At 36.1% G+C, this 20,677-nt stretch overlaps 1 protein-coding gene across 3 annotated transcripts in view; it reads right to left on the bottom strand.

Annotated features, from left to right (window-relative positions):
- The window catches only part of LOC136832072 (abnormal cell migration protein 10-like), an 891,193-nt gene that overhangs the window by 312,047 nt on the left and 558,469 nt on the right, over positions 1-20,677 (bottom strand). Inside the window, exon 1 of one of the 3 annotated variants that reach the window (XM_067092684.1) lies at positions 846-1,719. The exons of the other annotated variants lie outside the window; for them this stretch is intronic. The gene's annotated coding sequence lies outside the window, so the exon portion shown is untranslated. Of the gene's footprint in view, positions 1-845; positions 1,720-20,677 lie in introns of those variants that run through there. 3 annotated transcript variants of the gene reach the window in all.

Raw genomic sequence — 20,677 nt, 5'->3', positions numbered from 1 at the left:
TCCCCTAATCACAAATGTGGTTCCTGTTCTATTCAAATTTGGTGCGAACAACTTTTTCTTTCAGCATCTCAACAACCCAATGAGCGTGTGCAGTGTGTGTGTGTGTGTGTGTGTGTGTGTGTGTGTGTGTGTGTGTGTGTGTGTGTGTGTGTACATTATTATATTTTCATCCTTGGTAAGGGTAACAGAAAGAGGAAGAGGCTGGAAACAGCATCAGGGTGACTCAGAGGCTGAGCCCAGGGGTTAAAGGTCGACCTTATGGTCTGCCTCAGATACAAGTACCACCAACATCACACGGCCTCCGTCATCAACAAACATCTTGTCCTCGGCAGCGCCTACTTCGAGTCACCTAGGTCACCCAAGAGTTGAAACGATGAACCAACGTATGCCTAGCCTATGGTTAACAGTTAAAGGCAGACTTCATTACTAAAAGTTAATCTTCATTCTTGTCAGAAGGAAGAAAAGTAGAAAAAATTTGAATGTTTGGGAATTCGAAAGACCACTTGGTAGCTGGGCTTGCTTGGTAAAAACAAAAGGTAATTGCAAGTATTTTATCCACAGTACGTCCAAGTCTTGTATAAAAGTTACCCTAACACTGAAAAACTACAAAATTAAAAATAAAGCACCTTTGTTTATTACTATATTATTAATGAATCAGTAAACACTCACGTCCTAACTGAGAATCCAAAACTACAACTGCAAAACAAACCACATTCTGATCTGTTTTCCTGATATCCAACTGGCCTAACAGTACGAAAACCTTTTCACCTGCGGCCCAAAACAATGGCAGAAAGCAATTTATAACACAATGAACTTTTAAGAAAACTGCAAAACCGCAAACTCACCAAACTGCTGGTTTCCCAAAAGATAAAGAAAAATATCCAGTCACACAATCCGTTACCAAGAAAAACACCAAATTCTGCACACCGTTAAATTCCTGTTACTATTTCTCTTATGCACCAGATCACTGCTCTTTAAAATAGACTGCTTGTTTGAAAAGAAGCCACTTGGAACACACAAACAGAAAATAATCTTTGTGATGTTTTTAACACTTGTCACAAAGCACAGCACTGAAAACACTGGTCGCTGCACAAGAACAACACACGACCGCTGCTGTTACTGAAGAACACTAGAACACTCACTCGTCCACGGAACAGATAATAAAACCCTAAAGGTCGCGGCCGACAGACACAGCGCGCCGCGGTCTTCCCCCGATCACATATCAATGACCACCACCAGTATGTTATGTTATGCCACTCGTTTTCGAACACCGGTTAGCTAAATTCGCCGAAGCTCACCGGCGATCAGTCGTTCGAACGACAAACCACTAGACTGTCGCTGCATTTCGGATCAGAACTCGAATCGGATCGCGTCAGGACACAACGAACGAAAAAAGGAGTGGTGACCGTCCACAGGCACAGGAGGAAAAGTCATGATATCCAAGAAAGCGTTGGACGGACGACGACTTCTTATAGTCGGCCCAACCAGCCAGCCCTTGCTCAGAGGAGACCCCTCTTCTTCCACTTCTTTTCCCGGCCACGTTTCGATGTGTTGTGTGCGTTTGTGTGTGTCGGTACTCGCTCGCTCGCTCGCTCGCGTCCGACGGAGAGGAGAGGAGGAGACTGTCTCACTCACACTCACTCTCCGCGTGTGGATGTGTGTGCGTGCGTGCGTTGGTGAGAGTGTTTCGGGGCCATGTGAGTACACCATGTAACACACCCCTCCCCACCCCACCCCACCCCACCCCGGGTCTCCAAACACTCAACACACCTTCCCCCTCCCGCCCAACCCCTCACGAAAGTCCTGAACCTAGACACTCCACCGCAGCCCTTCAAAAGTCCCTAAATCCAACCCCACCAACAAAGAGACAGACCTCCTCTACCAAGGAACCCTTCCCCCCGGGGATCACCCCTGCCCTAACCTACCGTCACCATCTTTCCAATGGCCATGTCTCTCTCTCTCTCTCTCTCTCTCTCTCTCTCTTGCTTTTTCCTCTTTTCTTACGTTCACTGTGAACTGAAGATGGCTCCGCTTATGATGCTCCAGATTAATGAAGGATTGCAACTGCGTCTAACTGGATTAATTACTAGTGATAAGAAAGAAATCTGTACGTTGTTTCAGGTGCCAAATGTGGGCATATTTTAAGGTTACATAAACAAACATACATACATACATATATACATATATGTATATATATATATATATATATATATATATATATATATATATATATATATATATATATATATTATATTACCAGATGTGGGGTAGATGCATATGTATTTTACAAAAAATACGAACACAATATATATATATATATATATATATATATATATATATATATATATATATATATATATATATATATATATATAGAATTTATGTATGTGTGTGTGTTAGGAGTGGGTTGGATCCTGAGTTTGTCCTGATTTTAAAAATCCTTTGTCAAATATTCACCGTAATCTCCTTCGGGAACAGCAAATCCCCTTCAAGAACTGACCTTTGGCTTCTCCATCTTTGAAATCCTTGCCCAGTTCCACACCCCACACAAGACCTAAAAAGCCGCCCGTTTATCCGCCGGTCTTTCTGATGGTAATAAACGTCACTTTAAATACTCATCTAGTCTTTCTGAAAAAAAATGCAAAACATTCATTAGCCTGTTTCTAAGCATGTGAATGACTCTGGGCCAAAAGATGGCATTTAATAACAATGGTGCTTGAGAAGACAGGTTGTAAACGTGAATTAAATCAAATATGTATTGTCAGAATATCGAATTTCTGCCAAATATGTATAATCAATTACTTCTCCACTTCTCTACTGAGTGGCAACTTCTACAGCAAGCTGAATTTGGCTGTGAAAATTTAGGTAGATGTGAGTCTTTTTATGGTTGAAAAAAAAAAAAAGAACTTAAAAATCCTCAGGTCATGACCACAGCGTTACACGCCTACCAGAGTTTGAAGTACGCTCAGACACATTTCTCTATTTCCTTATTGCATATATTCAATTTCATTTACTCTTTTAACAGAGACAGACGGAATGACAGACGACATGATAGTTCAAGTTGTCGCCAAGATAAAACACTTGGCAAATCTGTCAGACATCACGGCTATTTTGTTACTCCTAAATCTATTTCAAGTGATTTCTGGTCGTAAAATCAGGTTTCCCTCCATCCTCGGCCAGAAGTGAACGCGTGTCTGCCTGAGATTCAATATTTTTAATATTGATCCTCCCGCTCAGACAACAATAATATTTTTCAGTAGCACAGTGACACGATTAAAGTGCATAAATAAACAAATTTACCTGTCATGCTTCGCCTTCGTTTGTTTCCTCGGTTTAATTAGCAAATCGTTTTTTGCAAGACGAATAAAATGCCTGTGGAACGTTCGTAGATAGAGGGAGAGAGAGAGAAAGAGAGATTCATCACCATCCTAAATAGAAATCTTAGAAATTAAAAATACTTTTTGAGAGAATGTTATCCTTATTATATGCTAATCGAATGAGAGACTTGTTGAATGGATATACTGTACATACGATGGACGCCATGAGTATGTAATTAAAATCTTATCACCAGAAACGGGAAAAATATTAACAACGGACCCAGTTTTATTGACATCAACGAAAATCAATAGAACTGTTAAACTTTAATTATAATTATAAAACTGATTTACACCCACATTCGCCATAATTCAGTCACAAGGAAGAAAGTACATCATTATGACTGACTGCATTATTGTAAATTATCTGGAGTCACAAAAACTATGGTCACTGACCCCGAATATTAATTTAAAAATTTGTTAACAGCTAGCCATTTCACCTAAAAGGGGGTGGCTCCAGAAAAAATGCTACAGTCAGTTATATTCCTAATTTAAGCCCATTATTATTATTATTATTATTATTATTATTATTATTATTATTATTATTATTATTCAGAATGTGTCCATAGCTCCACGGAAGAGAACAGTTGACAATAATTACGTGAATAAAATTAAAAATAAAAACACCAATTAGTTACACTAACATGAAATCCTTTTTTAAAATATTCTTACAATTAACAAAAAAGAAAAAACCTAAAGACCATGAAATAAGTTTCTCGAAGACAGCAATAAGAACAAAAACTACAAAAGAAAAAACTAAAAAAACAAACATCAAACAAAAAATAAGAACTAGATGAAGCCATTGCAGGTAGCACACGGTGTACGACCGACCACATGAGAGAGAGAGAGAGAGAGAGAGAGACCTGCGCTCAATTCGCCTTTATTCAGTTCGCAAGGAGGAATCTCTATTTACAACCGGACAACATGAAACGTGGAACGCGCCTGACGTTCTGGATTAACCTACTAAAAGAAGAAGATGAAGAAGAAGAGGGTGAGGGGAGAATCGGCGCCTGGGCAGACATCATAACGCCGAGATATAAGCAATCCCACCTTCAAGGAGGGATAATTGCAATAACAGATAAATCTCCAGGAGAGAGACTACATTGAATTCTCTCTCTCTCTCTCTCTCTCTCTCTCTCTCTCTCTCTCTCTCTGGATGATTGTTGTCAAATTCAGGGATTTCATGAAATTTTGACATTTTTACTCCTTTTATCGTAGTACTCTATTCTTTTATATAGTACTTATCCTCTGGAGAGAGAGAGAGAGAGAGAGAGAGAGAGAGAGAGAGAGAGAGAGAGAGAGAGAGAGAGAGAGAGAGCGTGTGGTGGCAGTTGGGTGAATGGGTCCCAAACTAGGAGGCGGGAGATCCTTCACAGGAGTTATTATTGGGACAGTAAGACCCTCGCTGGAGTAGGGACTCTCAGGACATAGAGAGAGAGAGAGTCACAACTTACAATGTGTTTGGCATGCAATATAATCTGTGTTCTTTCCGTATTTGATTTTTATAAAATCCGTATAAATAAACACACACACATATATATATATGTGTGTGTGCGTGTTTGACTGTGTGTGTGCGCACGTGCACTCGCGAGCGTATCAAATGGTAAAGGTAGCAATTCAATTTTCTTGAAGGTATATTATAACCCTTCATGTGTATATTAACTTTCAGTGGTTTCACATGGTCTTGAATTATTCCCTAAAAAGCTCTCTCTCTCTCTCTCTCTCTCTCTCTCTCTCTCTCTCTCTCTCTCTCTCAAATGTTGAAAATAAAAAAAAAAATAGAATACTATGATAAAAAGAGCAATAAATTAAAATTTCATGAAATCACTGAATTTCACAACAATCATTAATAAGTTTATTTACCACTAAAGAAGAGAGAGAGAGAGAGAGAGAGAGAGAGAGAGAGAGAGAGAGAGAGAGAGAGAGAGAGAGAGAGAGAGAGAGAGAGACTATTCAAGGCACTCTCTACAATTACAAACCTGACCTCATATACAACATTAACGAAACATCATCATACTCATTGACCGAGCGAAGCAATTGAAGGATATTAGATTTCAATCCTCTGTCAACCGAGCAACCAAGCCAATCAACCACCAGCAGCTACCAGGAACAACATCAACCAAGGTTCTATAAACACCAGAGCTTACCACAACATCCAATGCCACTCGCTGCTACTGTAAGGCAATAGCAACATAGTTGTTTGGGGAGGGAGGGTGGATTTGGGATGGGGAATACTTGTGGGGGAGGGGGTTAAGAAACCCTCAAGCAAGGACAAAGGTTCGTCTCAGTAATTTCTATGGTCGTTCCTCTTTCCTCTCCTTTGCTTTCAATTGCTGGCCATAAATGTGACCAGTGTATTATTTTCGGTATGGTTGCACTCCACTGAGGGTGTAAGGATTGCCTCCTCGAGGCCCTCCCATTCTGCTGATATACATTTACAATGATCAGTGAACGATAAATTCTAGTTTTCTATCCTCTCCCTTTCTCGCTCACTTCTTTCTGTATTTCCTATTACATCCTGTTAGTTCTTTCAAACGAACTCCATATTATTTGGAAGCTTGAATTTCAAGGCAATGGCCGCCTGTGGTGGACTTGTTCCAAATAAATAGGGGTCATCTTCAGAGTAATAATAATAACCTTGTCGCAACCCACAACCGCCATCTAACAGCTAGGTGCCTAGTTCACTGCTTAGGTCAACAATGGCATACAAGAATTTCACGGAACGGAGAGAGAGAGAGAGAGAGAGAGAGAGAGAGAGAGAGAGAGAGAGAGAGAGAGACACTCAAAGCTCAAAGGCCATGTCTATTCTCAGTGTATTCTGCTCACCTACTTCAGAAAATATAAATGAACACATAAGAACAATCAATATAAACCCAAATTAAAAGAAAGCACAACTATAAAAACTACTTAAATTTCTTCAGACTTTATCCAGTAATCTCTGTAACAATCATTGTTTATTAAGCGAAGAAATAATAATAAACAAAATGTTCACTGAAAAGAAAAATGAATTGAAAATTTACCCAGTGAACTACTGAATATTATACCTTAGTATAAACAGTTCTCAATTACGAAGCTGCAGGCAAACCACACACACAGAAATTTACCAAATCACCAAATGAGGATGAAGGAATAGTGAACCAAGGCAGGATTTTTTCTTTTTCTTTTTCTTTTGAGAGAGAGAGAGAGAGAGAGAGAGAGAGAGAGAGAGAGAGAGAGAGAGAGAGAGAGAGAGAGAGAGAGAGAGAGAGAGAGAGAGAGAGAGAGAGAGAGAGAGCTGAGTCCTAAAACTTCACAATGGCCTAGTAAAGATCCAGGTACCAGGAATTAATAGTATTTCTACCAAACTTGCTATTGCACTCAACGTAGATTTGGGTCTTTTTAACCCATCTCGGTCTTATCTAACAAAAATTATTTTTTTGAATATAATTACCACGCAAAACATGTTTTTAATATACCAGTTTAACATACTTTCTCTAATTCATTGTTACTTAACTGGAAAAACTGTATGACCCCACATAACAGAGTATTCACGAACCACTCTCAAATTAATCAAGATATAAACATGCATTCTACCTTCTGATGAAAAGAGCATCTTCTGTAAACATGCATTGTATCTTGTCTGCCTAACTTCTTTCACCCCGTGAACATGTGTGCAATGTGCAATGTTTACACAATATGCCTTCCTGTTTAAAACAGACGCAGCATGTTTATGAAAAGAGAGTTCCTTGCTAACAAAAGATTTCAGTATACTTAAAATGCACGCTCTCTCTCTCTCTCTCTCTCTCTCTCTCTCTCTCTCTCTCTCTCTCTCTCTCTCTCTCTCTCCTTGCCTTCCAAATCGAATGATAAGAAATAAGAAAACAAACCTGAAAATAAGTTGGAAATCGTTGTAACGTTTTTTATTTACATAAGAAAATTAAGTTCCTAAGGCTTGCTATTCTAGTGGTTAAGACCCTCACCTCATCATCACCGTAAGGGCCCAGACTCGATTCCCCGGCGAGCCCGTAAAGTATCCGCCCAACCCCTTATGCTTCTGCCGACTTAGGCAGTGGATTACGTACCAGGTCGTTGGTCGAGTGCGGTGAGTTACAGCCAAGGTGATAAAACAACCTCATCTCAAAACACTTGTTGGAAATTATTAATGATTTTTTAGTACCGACATTAAATTATTGCTTTTAACACAACTGTTGGTAAAAAATATTACTTTTAACTGAACTTTAAGTAAAATTATTACTTTTAACAGAACTTTAAGTAAAATTATTACTTTTGACAGAACTTTAAGTAAAATTATTACTTTTGACAGAACTTCAAGTAAAATTATTACTTTTAACAGAACTTTTAGTAATATTACTTTTAACAGTACTATAAGTAAAATTATTACTTTCGACAAAACTATAAGTAAAATTACTACTTTTAACAGACCTATCAGGAAAATTATCAATTTCAGCAGAACCATTACTAGAACTGTCACTTTCAACAGAACTATTAGTAGTACATTAATACCGTAGCTATAATATGTCACATAGACGAAGCCCATGACCAATAACTACCAGACTTGCGAGGACGGCGGCGCCCTTGCAACCAAGGAACCCATCCGGTTGGGGGGGGGAGGGGGTGGTGACACCAAGGGCCTTTTAGCAAGGCCTGTGTGATTCACATAAGCATTGGTCAACATCGTTTCCGGTCTTATGATGATTCGCTTATCAAAACAGAAACAGGAAAGATGAATGACGGAGGGTAAGGGTGATGGATACAAAGCTTTTAATCTCTCTCTCTCTCTCTCTCTCTCTCTCTCTCTCTCTCTCTCTCTCTCTCTCTACACAGAAAGAAAAACAAAGCACCTAGAAAGGACAGTTCCCTTCTCTTTTTTTTTTCTATTAGATTTGGGGAAGAAACTGTAAATTAGGAAAGAATAACTACTACATTTTAGACATCTCTCTCTCTCTCTCTCTCTCTCTCTCTCTCTCTCTCTCTCTCTCTCTCCTTGGAAAGAAAAACAAAGCACCTAGCAAGGACAGTTCCCTTTTCTTTTTTCTACTAAATTACCGGAAGAAACTGTAAAATTCGAAAGAATAACTACTACATTTTATACATTTTTTTTCTCCTCTCTTCGAAATAAAAAAAAAGGCATAAAAGAAGCCATATATATTAACATGATGTTATCTTCAGAAGACGATAAAGGAGTATCACCAGAAATAGTGTTCGCAATGAATTACTCAATGATGAGAGAGAGAGAGAGAGAGAGAGAGAGAGAGAGACTTTTTGGAGGCCTGTTCATAAGACCTGGAGAAGATGAATGAAAGCACTTAAGGCAAAACTTTAATACCAGGCTTCAGCCCAAATATGACGGACGAGGAAGATTTCCTAAGCAATGCCGACGATCGTTGCTGTTGCTAATACGAGACGTTGCTAGAAATATTAAATTTTGATACTTGCGTGCAGGCACACAATATTAGCATGCGTGCGCGCCAGCACACACACACACACATATATATGTATATATATGAGTGTGCGTGTGTATATATTTATATAAACAGGACACTTTATATATATAATATATATATATATATATATATTTATTATATACATACATATATATATATATATATATATATATATAATAATTTATATATATATAAAATCTATTTCCTATATTTTATTTTCCCATTTCTATATTATTTTTTCACTTTCATCTAGAAAGGCACAGAGGTGCAAAAGTCACGGCTCTCTTAGTTTTGGATTCTGGCTCAGCTACAGGCAAATATAAAAGACAACAGTAAGAGATATTAGCATCATATCTCATTCAAGCCCCATACTACTATAAAAAAAAAGAGAGAAACACACTACAATATCTCTTTTTGACTATATGTATTTGCATATTAAATTTATGACGCAACAGCTCAGGTTAATGACGCAGAAAAACTTCCATTTTCTATGACGCAACGACTCATGTTATTGACACAGAAACGAGAAAAAAAATCAATTTTCTATGACGCAACAACTCATGTCACTGACGCAGAAACGAAAAAACTCAATTTTCAATGACGCAAGGACTCATGCCACTGACACAGAAACGAAAAAAATCTAATTTTCTATGACGCAACGACTCATGTCACTGACGCAGAAACGAAAAAACTCAATTTTCTATGACGCAACGACTCATGCCACTGACGCAGAAACGAAAAAAATCCAAATTTCTATAACGCAACGACTCATGTTACTGCCGCAGAAACGAAAAAACTCAATTTCCTATGACGCAACGACTCATGCCACTGACGCAGAAACGAAAAAAAAATCTACTTTCTATGGCGCAACGACTCAAGTCAATGAAGCAGAAACGAAAAACAAATTCAATTTTCTATGACGCAACGACTCTGGTCACCAACGCAGCAAAACATTTTAAAAATCAATTTTCTTCGCTCTCGAGATCGTCCAAAAACCTAAAGAGACAAGTCAGAAAGGAAAAGAAGATTCTCTCTCCTCATTTTACTCATCTTCTTAAGTTCATCCACACGGTTCCTGCTGAGTCACTTCCGGTGAATTCTTCTGGGCCTATAGTTGGTTTGGATTTTTTTTTTTTTCTGGCGACAACCTGAGGAGAAAAGGACGTGTTTTCTCAGGGCACCCACCCTTCCCTTGATATCTAAAGTCATTGCAGACACAAAATAGCTAATTTTTTTTTTTTTTGTTTATTTGGAAAAATGTTTTCGTCTTTTCCGAAGCATATCTTGATCTACAGGCTTCTTAGTATAGCATGGAAGAAACGTCATTATTCTTTATTAATATCCATTGGGCATTCATCAGTATCTACTTATAACAGTTGACTAATTTGTTACATACTTAATTTTTCCCTCAGCGGGAAACATAAAATGTATATATTTAGTAATTTCTATCACGTTTAGGTCTTTCCTATGAAGATTTATTATTATTATTATTATTATTATTATTATTATTATTATTATTATTATTATTATTATTATTATTATTATTTAATGAACCTTACAAACACATCAGCCTCCGGCTACATCAGGAAAAAGCTCTTGAAGTCCTTTCAACATTTGACAGCGCGGAGCACACTTACTCTTCAAAAGCCCTTACCTAGCACCACCTAAATGCATATGGCATTAAGACCTACTTTCCTATTCAAATGCGCTTCTCCAGAGAGAAGAGAGAGAGAGAGAGAATGCTGAGCTTGCTACATCGGAGAGACAGCTTGACCAAAATGGGGAGATGGCAGACATGATGAATAAAACAATGCGGGTTCCCCTCACTCTAGGGGGTCGGACTTAAAGATGAGAGAGAGAGAGAGAGAGAGAGAGAGAGAGAGAGAGAGAGAGAGAGAGAGAGAGAGAAGGAGGGGGAAGAAGATGTTTTCCTACAACAGGAACGAGGATGAGAAGAGGAGGAGGATGTTTTGACAGACGCTGAGGAATGAGAGATGTGACACAACGTGACAGAGGTTAATCAGGATGAAAGGAAGGAGAGAGAGAGAGAGAGAGAGAGAGCATAAGGATGGTCCCCCGTGAGAATGGATTATGTTCGACTGAAAATCACAATAGACACACTTGTGGGTTTATTAATTTTTATGATTTATTAATTCAATAATAATAATAATAATAATAATAATAATAATAATAATAATAATAATAAGAAAAGTGTGGTCTAATGGACTTGATTTTAGCTCATATTCAAATGTTAATAAAAGCAAAACCAATTTGATGTAAAACACTGAAAAACTAACCGGAACAATTTTCACCAAAAAACTATCACGGACCTGTTACTACATTACAAGATTTACGGGTCAAATTATTACACCCTAATTACGTCACTGTAACACACTGCAGAACATGTTATTAAAACATTATCAATTTTGCTTATTGATCGACTGTTTTATTAATGTCTTTTACGTTTTCCATTACTTAGAAGACACGGAGTAACTCCAACAGTTATATTTGAAGATGTGTACTGCATTTCACCTTGCTTATAAAGTCAAATATATTTAGTGTTATTCCTCAAAACGGAAGAATTTTTCAAACTGTTGGATGGCGTCACGCCATTCGCGTGCGTAAACTAAACCAAGTACCGTAATTAAGTTTTGATCGAGTCGACCATTTGAAATCAAGTAAGTTGGCTGGAGACTGAGAGACTGTCTGCAATTATACGCCAGTCACGATATATATATATATATATATATATATATATATATATATATATATATATATATATATATATATATATATATATATATATATATATATATAATAAGCTGCAAATGTTGTATGATATCCAACTCCCTCTACCTCGGGGAAATAGGTGTAAGTTATTCCCTAGGTAGAGTGAATTGATGTCAAACGACTTTTGTAGCTTAACATTTCTGAATAAAAAATGTCACAGTGTGTGACAAAAATTTATATATATGTATGTATATATATATATATATATATATATATATATATATATATATATATATATTTATATATATATATATATATATATATATATATATATATATATATATATATATATATGTATATATATATATATATATATATATATATATATATATATATATATATATATATATATATATATATATATATGTGCATACACAGAAAAAGTTGTATATAAAAATCATAGCGATGTATAATGAAGAAAGTTATCCATATAACAGTCAAGTTCATCCCTCAACCCCGCCCGCCCCCTTTCCCAATTTCTATCTGTGTGGCCACAGAAACAGGCAACACACACACCCAGAACAGAACTAACTTGTGCGGGAAGCAACAAGATCGCCTTTAATAAATCAAAAGTAAATGCGGTCGTTCCATGGTTTGGTCGACGAGAGCTGCACACACACAAACACACAGGTCCCAAGACATTTTTCCTGCAGAGAGGGACGTTCACTGTGTAACAGAGAGAGAGAGAGAGAGAGAGAGAGAGAGAGAGAGAGAGAGAGAGAGAGAGAGAGAGAGAAATTGTTATTCCAACAAAATAATAACTGCAGGGAATGAAAAAAAAAAATTAAAACCCCAATTATTACGAAAACAGTTCCCGCAAAAGATACGGAGATTTTACTAAAATAAAGCAAACATATCTTACTAAGATAAAACAGCTTTTGCTAAGCTAAAACAGATTTTTCTAAGACCAAACAGATTTTACCAAGATAAGACAGATTTTACAAGGATAAAACAGATTTTACTAAGACAAACAAGATTTTACCGAGATAAGACAGATTTTACCAAGATAAGACAGATTTTACTAGGATAAAACTGATTTCATTAAGCTAAAACAGATTTTACTAAGACCAAACAGATTTTACCAAGATAAGACAGACTTTACTAAGATAAAACAGATTTTACTAAAACAAAACAAAATTTACCAAGATATAACAGTTTGCTAAACGAGCGAAACGAAGCACTCCCCACCAACACCCCCCTCCAAAAAAAAAAAAAAAAAGGGTACACATAAGCACAGACTTAGGAACCGTGGACCACATTTCCCCAAAAAGTCGTTCCCCTTCACTTGAGCAACAGCAGAGCAGGAAGCCTCTCTACTCAAGACATCATAGCATAACGGCGACCAAATCTGAGGCAATCTCACCCCCCAGCGGCCATTTCACGCTCTCTACCTCTCAAAATACGGCACAAAATAACACATAAACACAGTGCCACTGCGTCAACGATGTGAGAGATGTCTCTGTAGTCCATTTCTCTATTTGTGCTTTTTCTCATTTTTTTTCTACAATAACACTGGGGAGGGAATAGGATGTTTGGGAAGGTTGGGGGGTTAGAGATAATAGGAGAGGGGGGAGAGGGAAGATTGGCCATTGTAGTCGTACCTCGCAAAATCATTCGATGCAAACCTGTGATTTTGGGGGATATTTATTCGTGTTACGATGTACAGTTGCTCTGTAGCATGTGTTTCAATTACAGGCACCATTCAAACTGATAAATATATATATAGATATATATATATATATATATATATATATATATATATATATATATATATATATATATATATATATATATATATATATATCAAAAAGGCATAAGAAACCAGCAGAACTTTTTTCTCACTAAATATCATTTGCATGCCACAGTTCACGTTGAGAGTGCCACATCTTCAGGCATTCAACGTTACTTTTCTGAAATATGGCTGAATTACGATAATCTGGCATTACCTGCATATCATACCCGCTAACGAATGAGATTGGAACAACCTGAGATAACTTTAATACTTAGTGCTGTTAATATCCATACGGTGGAAGTGTACTTAGTGCGACCACAAAAAATATGAATAACTTTCCAACAAAGTTTTCACATTTAGAAAGCCAATAAAGGAGTAAAAAATCATCAATACACAATAAAATAATGAAAGTTCAATCGAAGATGCAAAGCATTACTATCCTAAACAAATTTTCCTTGTACTTTACTGATTTATTTACATTTTTATCTATTTATTAATTAATATATCCATATTTTCCTTTAATAACTGATATCTTCTTTCTGCATTTCTTATTACCTGCTGTTACTTCTTTCAAATGAACACCATAATCTTTGGAAGCTTGAATTTCAAGTCACTGGCCCCTGTGGGCTTGTTCCATATGAATAACGTTCATCTTCTGAATAATAATAATAATAATAATAATAATAATAATAATAATAATAATAATAATAATAATAATAATAATAATAATAATAATAATAATAATAATAATAATAATAATAATAATAACAAAAGTGATATTTACTGAAAAAAGCATAAAATTCTAAATCAGGAAGCTAACTACTCTATTCGCTATCGACTCAGAGAAACAATTGTTCAATCACAAACAAGAAGACGCTCTCAGAATAGGCCAAGTGTCATAAGATAAAGGAAAACAAATTAACGGTACACGAACAAGTCACTTCAAAACAAGCAGGAACAGCGATCGCTGTCATCACTAAGAATTGGATGCCTAACCTCTTTCCTTTCAGTAAAGGGAATGCAGCGTATCTCTCTCTCTCTCTCTCTCTCTCTCTCTCTCTCTCTCTCTCTCTCTCTCTCTGAAGATCAATGAAAATCCCATCATCACATATGCAATCAGACAATATTATGTCAACACTTCTTCCGTCCCTTTTCGTTCTGCTTTCACTAACACTGCTTTCAATCAATATTTTTTTTTTATGAAATCACGATGTCAAAAAGTGTGACGTCATGGGAGCGATATTATATCATAAAATATTGAAAATTTTTTTATCTATCTATTTATTTACTGTATTAAACATGGTGTCATCCTCCCATAATTAAGGTTCGTATTTTTTTTAATTCGTCACGGCTGGCAAGCCGAGTCAAGCGGTCCATAACAGGCCTCTTATCATCCTCTTCAACACTCACACTATAGGCCGAATTTAGGCAAGGGCCCGTGCTGGTATAAGGCCAGGTTAATCAAAACTAACCAGCGCCACCAACCTGGCTCAAGTTATGATGTAAATTAATCAGTAATGTGGCCTATGGAAAAATTACTCAAAAATAACTTGAATAAAACTACAGTATTTCAGGTAAAACACAAAAATAACTTGAATAACAGAAAATAACTTGAATAAAACTACTGTATTTCAGATAAAACATCTATGACTCTTCACCGGCCTACTAAATTTTAGCAAATGTTGTGACGAGAACAAATTAGTTAAAAAGCGCCGAAGTTTCTTCGACGCAATCGAGTTTTCTGTACAGCGTATAATCAAGGCCACCGAAAATAGATCTGTTTTTCGGTGGTCTCGGTATAACGCTGTATGAGCCGCGGCTCATAAAACTCTCAGGCGGTCGTGGTTGCCTGTGTGGTTGCGTTGCCAGAAGCACGATTGTGGCTAACTTTAACCTTGAATAAAATAAAAACTACTATGGCTAAAGGACTACAATTTGGTATGTTTGATGATTGGAGCGTGGATGATCAACATCCCAATTTGCAGCCTTCTAGCCTCAGTAGTCTTTAAGATCTGAGGGCGGAAAGAAAAAGTGCGGACAGAAAAAGCCCGGACAGAAAAAAGTCCGGACGGACGGACAGGCAAAGCCGGCACAATAGTTTTCTTTTCAGAAAACTAAAAAGAACATATCCAATTCATAATATATATATATATATATATATATATATATATATATATATATATATATATATATATATATATATATATATATCATGTTGATTCTATGTTTTAACTGGAAGTAAAACCAATTCTTACAGTTTAGTTTTAAACAGGAAAGGAAGTTCTCATATCAAACGCTCCTTCTACAATGGACCCTTTCATTGTGTCGTTGCTTTTGAAGATGGCCCTGTGCAAGGCACTTGCTATTCTGCTTATTCCTGGTCCTTAGTGATTTCAAGAATCATGACCTCGATTATATTGAGGATTTTGCATATGATACGAGAACTTATTTCCAAGAAACTGAATACATTAAAAAAATTATGCTATGAATTCAATACTGCTAGTAATATTTCTTTTTTTCATGGTTAATGGACAATGAGAGCTTATCACCAATGTAACAAGACATACTGGCCCTAGTATACTGTAAACACATATATACATACATACATACATACATATATATAGTATATATATATATATATATATATATATATATATATATATATATATATATATAATATATATATATATATATATATATATATATATATATATATATATATATATATATATATATATATATATATATATATATATATATATATATATATATATATATATATATATATATATATATATATATATATATATATATATATATATATATATATATATATATATATATATATATATACACACATACAGAGAGAGAGAGAGAGAGAGAGAGAGAGAGTCACGAAAAACATATCCAATCTCACAGCAATCTCTATCACGGGTTACCAACACCACAGTTGTTTGGTCTTCCGTCCAAAATAAGTACATATATTTACTCTTTTTCTCTCTCTCTCCCTGGACCCAGAAGCAGGCTGTACCTACCACTACGTACAGGATGTGCCTGTCTGTCTAACTGTTCAGAGCCATCACGAACAAGCGACCCCGTTACCTCTCGTCATTATTATTAATCGCCATCTTTCAAGATGACCCCAGCAATCTTCCATTTCGGTAAATAACCTGTAAAATGACACCAGGCACAAGAAGTGGGGAGGAGGGGGAGGGGGAGGGAGAGGAGGAGGGGATAGGAAGGGGCGAGATAAAAACCCTCTTTGGAGGAACAGGGAATGCCATGCTTAGGTAATGCAGATAGCAAGTCGCAGAGAGGTACGGTGCATTTCATGTAAGAAACTTGCAACATCATTGCACATTTGGTAATAATAACATTCCCAAGAAAATAATGACAATGGAAAATATAAATATCACAATATCAATATCATTATAATTCGTAATCTTAATAACAGTAAACTCAAAGGTTCCCAAAAATAAACATATAATGAGAAATGAAGTGAAAGTCAGGGGGCATTTTATACACAAAAAAAAAAAAAAAATCACAGAGCAATAACTATACGTCTCCGCACAAGGTGTGGTATTACAATATTAAGGAAAAGGTTAAAGGAAAATAAAAAAAAAGGAAAGGAAGAAATAATAACAACAGTAAACAAGGCACTGACAACAGCGCGCAATATGAAGACGACACAACCATTATTGCAGAGAATTCCGTCTGACGTTTGCAAGGAAGTCGAGAAAGCATGGAACGGAATTGCGTGCACCGTTGAACGAAGAAACAGGTAAGAAATTGACGCGGCGTTCCACTGGGAGGGTTCCTCTTCTCCCAAAAATTTGGGTTAGAGCAGCTCTCTGACACACGCACATCCGTGTCGAATTGCGTGTTACATTGGAGCATGCATACGCCATACGCCTTTCTCCCACATGATTAACGGACGTGAACGCGCAAACGTGTGTCATTTAAAACACAGAATATTCACCTCTTTATTATTATTATTATTATTATTATTATTATTATTATTACTTCCCTTTCCTTCTTCCAATGACAGCGCTTCCTCTGGGTAGCTCCTTCTTCCAATGACAGCGCTTCCTCTGGGTAGCTAAGTACTTCTCACACACTTCAGCAAGAATAAAATCATTTGTGTGTATATGTATATGTATATGTATATGTATATGTATATACACATATACTCTATATACAGCAGAGGCAGACGGAAATGGCAAACTAATGTACTTAACTATCCAAAACCTGACAAGACCTTACAGAAAGTATGGTATCACCTTTGAAAAGAAAAAAAAAACAAGAGGCAACGCCTCTCTTTGTAAAACAAAACCTTATATGAACCAAGGAAAACAGAAAAACATACGAATGGAATCTAAAAATTAAAGACCTCTAAGATACTGATTATGAAATTAACTACAATGATACTATCCTAACCCAAATTAAATCAATTACATTGATATTGTAATTCCCAGAAATTTATTAATAATTATAGCATGAAGAATATCACCCATTATGAAATTTATTATGATTATAACCAGAATTATTCATAATCTATCATTATTATTATTATTATTATTATTATTATTATTATTATTATTATTATTATTATTATTATTATTCATAAAAATCTCACAATAGCATGAGGCACTAAAACAGTGAAGAGGTTCACAATGGTGTTAACGTAAATATATATTTCTAATTATTATTATTACTATTATATACTCCCAATCAAAATGTATGACTCATGCACTGTCCTTGTTCACAACACACACACGGTCAACGGGGACTCTTGGCGGGTCCGATTTACCTCATGCATTTTGGATGAGCGACAGAAACTCACCCTGGAGGTACGAAGCGAGTTCGAATCAGGTCCGAATCAGGTTCAACTTGATAGTGGCGACACCACAATTCAGATTTAATTTAAAAGTGAAAGTCTGCCACGTCCACAGCGGTTTGTATTCAATACATAAATTTTGAACTCAGAGATATCAGTAGTTTGTCGTTAACAAACACATTTTGAACTGATATGGGAAAAAAGCACGTTAAACGAAGAAGAATCAGTAGTTTATATTTAATAAATTAGTGTTAACTTGAAGATGTCAGTGGTTTAAATTTAATAAATACTTTTCTAACTAAGAGACGTCAGTGTTTTGTAACTAATACACACTGTTTTTAAACTAAAAATTGCCAAATTGTCAATTACTTGATATTGCTGATTGTTCTTGTACAGTAACATCACAAAGACAATGGTCATCAACCCCAATGATGACTTTAACATTAAATTATGTCAATTAAGTTCGAGTATTTCATTTGTTCCCACATAAGATATCTCTGAACACAATTAATCTCAGAAGTTGCTTTAGGTGACATCTACTTTAACCTCATCTTTCTCCAGACGCTTAAATTTCTGAAAAACTTAATTTTTCTTAAAGTTCCCTTTACTTAGAATTAATTTCCTGAGATTTATATCTTGTCAAATTTGAAAACAGAGACCAGAAATAAAATGTCAAAATATATGAAGTTTACGAAGGTTGTATTCAGCTAAGAGAATTCAGGTTTCATACTGAATAACTCATATAAAAAAATTTAATAATAAGGGATTCACACAAACTTGAAAAGAGGGGTATGACATTATTATTAATACAAGAACTCCATTGAATTTTTAACAAACATCGTCTAATAAATTCTGTATTCAGTTTCAAAAGATCAGGTCCACAGAAGCACATAACAAAAGCTAAAAGATTAATATTCACAAAGACTTAAAGAGAGGGGTCTAACATTATTATTACTTCAAGACTTCCACTGAATTTTCACGAGCATCGCCCATTAAATTCGATATTCAGTTTCCGAAGATCACAAAACAAAAGCCTGCATCAAAGCAACACGAGCACATGATGGCGTCCCCTGTTCCCCTTTATTTTCAGACGAAGCAATTTTGAACGCCTGTGGCCTTATGGCCCTGAGTCCCTCGAATTCGGCGTTTGTTTCCCACAATCCCAATCTGCTGCTGCTGCAATTAAACGTTGCGTTCCACGTTCCGCTAAAAGAAAATAAATACAACCCTCTCCCTTCGAAATGTTCCCCATCTTCCGTAGTTTTCATTTTTATTTTTTTTAAGTCTTGAGTTTCCCCACCTGCCGCCCCCCCAACTCTCCCCCCCTCCCGTTTCCATGGAGCTCTCAAACCAATCTGAACACAGTCCTGTCTAACCTCACCTCAGCCCCGTTCTCCTCCTCCTCCTCCTCCTCCTTCTCCTACTACTTCCCCTTTTCCCTCCCTTTCCCCCACTCCTGCTTTCTCCCTCCCCTTACACAGCTGGGACTCCACCCCAAATCTACAATTCACTTCCGGCATCAACCCTGCACATAACCACTTCCGAAATAACACCGACGACGGCTTTTGCAATGCACGAGGTCGTCTGTTATCACTGCTGATCAAAGTCTGCAACAAAGTAAACATCCTCGTAATGGGGTTCAAATTTCAAAACAATCGTTGCCAAAAGAAAATATCAAGTTTATAAAAAGGTATTTGACTGCAGTATGGCGCTGAGAGAGAGAGAGAGAGAGAGAGAGAGAGAGAGAGAGAGAGAGAGAGAGAGAGAGAGAATTCTTGTTGCGTATTCTAGCATAAAAAAAATCACGTTATAAACTTCGTATACTGCCTCAGAAAGCCACAGATAAACAAAGAAAATTGATTTTATATTCCACTTTAAGTCACTAGTGTCGAAAACCACGGTAGCCAGGAGGACGAATTTTCAGTGACTTATTTTGGTACTTGAATCATACATGTACCGAATGTACAAGTCATAAGACAATTTCATGACTAGTTCAATAGTTGTATAGCCTGTCATTTACACCCTCCTTCCAAGGCCGTGCAAACTGCGGCAATTGCTACAGGAAGCAATTGGTCGATTTTCACGTCAAATCTGCGGCAGACGCGGAAGGCGGTAAGTTATGAAGCGATAACTGTCATCACCAAATACACAAATCTCAGTTCTCTCTCTCTTTTTTTTCTCTCTCTGTCTCTGTATATGTAAATATATGTGTGTGTATGTATGTATGTATGTATGTATGTATGTATGTATGTATGTATATATATATATATTGTGTATAAATATATATAATTATATATATTCTGTGTATGTACACACATATATATTTGTGTATAAATATATATAATTATATATATACTGTACATATATATATATATATATATATATATATATATATATATATATATATACACACACACACACACACACACACATACATATATATATATATATATATATATATATATATATATATATATATATATATATATATATAGATAGA

This window comes from Macrobrachium rosenbergii, chromosome 49 (assembly GCF_040412425.1).
Source record: "Macrobrachium rosenbergii isolate ZJJX-2024 chromosome 49, ASM4041242v1, whole genome shotgun sequence".
NCBI classification, from domain to species: domain Eukaryota; kingdom Metazoa; phylum Arthropoda; class Malacostraca; order Decapoda; family Palaemonidae; genus Macrobrachium; species Macrobrachium rosenbergii.
Note: the sequence above shows the minus strand (reverse complement) of the source record. Positions and strands in the feature narration are given on the sequence as shown.